At 55.0% G+C, this 1,834-nt stretch overlaps 1 pseudogene across 1 annotated transcript; it reads right to left on the bottom strand.

Annotated features, from left to right (window-relative positions):
- LOC100348521 (large ribosomal subunit protein uL3 pseudogene) lies at nucleotides 1-1,087 on the bottom strand (annotated as a pseudogene). Its single transcript, XR_016228190.1, has one exon. The product of XR_016228190.1 is annotated as a large ribosomal subunit protein uL3 pseudogene (transcript).
- Between the last annotated feature and the right edge of the window lie 747 nt (nucleotides 1,088-1,834).

Raw genomic sequence — 1,834 nt, forward strand, 5'->3', positions numbered from 1 at the left:
TTTCATTTTTCTTTTTTTTTTTCCTGGAAAGTCACTTTATTGCAATGCAGCACACTCCAAGCCCCTTCAGGCCCCCTCCTCCTTTGCGATCCTGTCCTTCTTAAGTGGTCCCATGAAGGCCTTCTTCTCCTCCACCGTCTGGAAGCGGCCGTGGCCGAACTTGGAGGTGGTGTCGATGAACTTGAGGTTGATCTTCTCCAGGGCGCGCCGCTTGGTCTGTACCAGCAGGGACTTGCGCAGGGTTAGCACCCGCTTCTTGGTGCCCACCACGCAGCCTTTCAGCGTGCTCTTGTCTGACAGGTCGTAGGCAGTGGAGGCGTTGTTCTTGATCAGCTTGCCGTCCTTGATCAGGTAGCCCTGGCCGATTTTGTAGATTTTCTTGTTGATCTCCGTGCGGTGGTGGTAGCCTTTCTGCCCAGCCCGTGCCACAGAGAAGGCCACGCGCACCGGGTGCCACACCCTGATGCAGGCCACCTTGAGCAGCCCTCGGTGCGTCTTGCGGGGCAGCTTCTTGGTGTGCCAGCGGCTGGTGACCCCATTGTAGCCCTTGCCCTTGGTCACGCCGATGACGTCGATCATCTCGTCCTGGCCGAACACCTGGCTCACTGGGACCTGCTGCTCCAGGCGCTCCCGGGCCCAGTCCAGCTTCTCGGCCACGGTGCCGCCATTCACCTGGATCTCCATCAGGTGCGCCTTCTTCTGCCGCAGGGGCAGCAGGCGCATCTGCGTGTGCGCCAGCACGCGGATGACCTGGCAGTACTTCTTCATGCTGCTGAAGTCCTTGTCCAGCTGCCGCTTACCCGCGTCGTCCTGCCACTTCTTGCAGTACTTGGTGAAGGCCTTCTTCTTCGACTTGTGCCAGTTCTTGTAGAAGTGCCTCTTGCACTCGTCACTGATGTGCTCGGCGAACACCGTCTTGAAGGTGCGGAGGACCCGCGGGGTCTCCACGTAGCCCACGATGCCCACGACCACCATGGGCGGGGTCTCCACGATGGTCACGGCCTCCACCACTTCCTTCTTGTTCACCTTGGAGCCCGGCCGGTCCACTTCCCGCACGATGTGCGTCATGCCGGCCTTGTAGCCCAGGAAGGCGTCACCTTACCCCGCTAAACTTGTTTCTTTCATATTCTGCCCCATTTCATTAAATAGCAACTCTGTTGTTCTATTTGCTCAGGCCAAAAGTTTTCCAAGTTATTCTTTTTTCTTTTAAATATTTCTTTTATTTATTTGAAAGACAGAATTACAGAGAGACACACACAGAGAGAGAGAGAGAGAGCTAGGTCTTCCATCTGCTGGTTCACTCCCCAAATGGCCCCAATGGCCAGAGCTGGACTGATCCAAAGCCAGGAGCCAGGAGTTTCTTCCGGGTCTCTCATGCAGCTGCAGGGGCCCAAGGACTTAGTTCATCTTCTGCATTCCCAGGCCACAGCAGAGAGCAGGATCAGAAGTGGAGCAGCCAGGACTTGAACCGGCGCCCATAAAGGATGCAGGCACTGCAGGCAATGGCTTTACCTGCTATGCGACAGTGCTGGCCCCATATGTCTTTCTTTTTTTTCAAAAAAATTGTATTTATTTAAAAGGCAGAGAGAGAGAAAGAAAGTAAGAAAGGAGAGGGAGAGAGGGAGAGAAACCAACTTCCATCTGTTGGTTCACTCCCCAAATGCCCACAGTAGCCAGGACTGGGTCAGGCTGAAACCAGGAGCCTGAAGCTCTATCCAGTTCTCTCATATGAATGACGAACCCAAGTACTTAGGCCATTCTCTGCTGCTTTCCCAGGCGCATTAGCAGGGAGCTGAATTGAAAGCAGAGCAGGGGCCCCGCACTGTGGCACATC

The sequence above is a fragment of the Oryctolagus cuniculus genome, chromosome X (genome assembly GCF_051225735.1).
Source record: "Oryctolagus cuniculus isolate XC-2025 breed Fujian yellow rabbit chromosome X, ASM5122573v1, whole genome shotgun sequence".
In the NCBI taxonomy this organism is placed as follows: Eukaryota; Metazoa; Chordata; class Mammalia; order Lagomorpha; family Leporidae; genus Oryctolagus; species Oryctolagus cuniculus.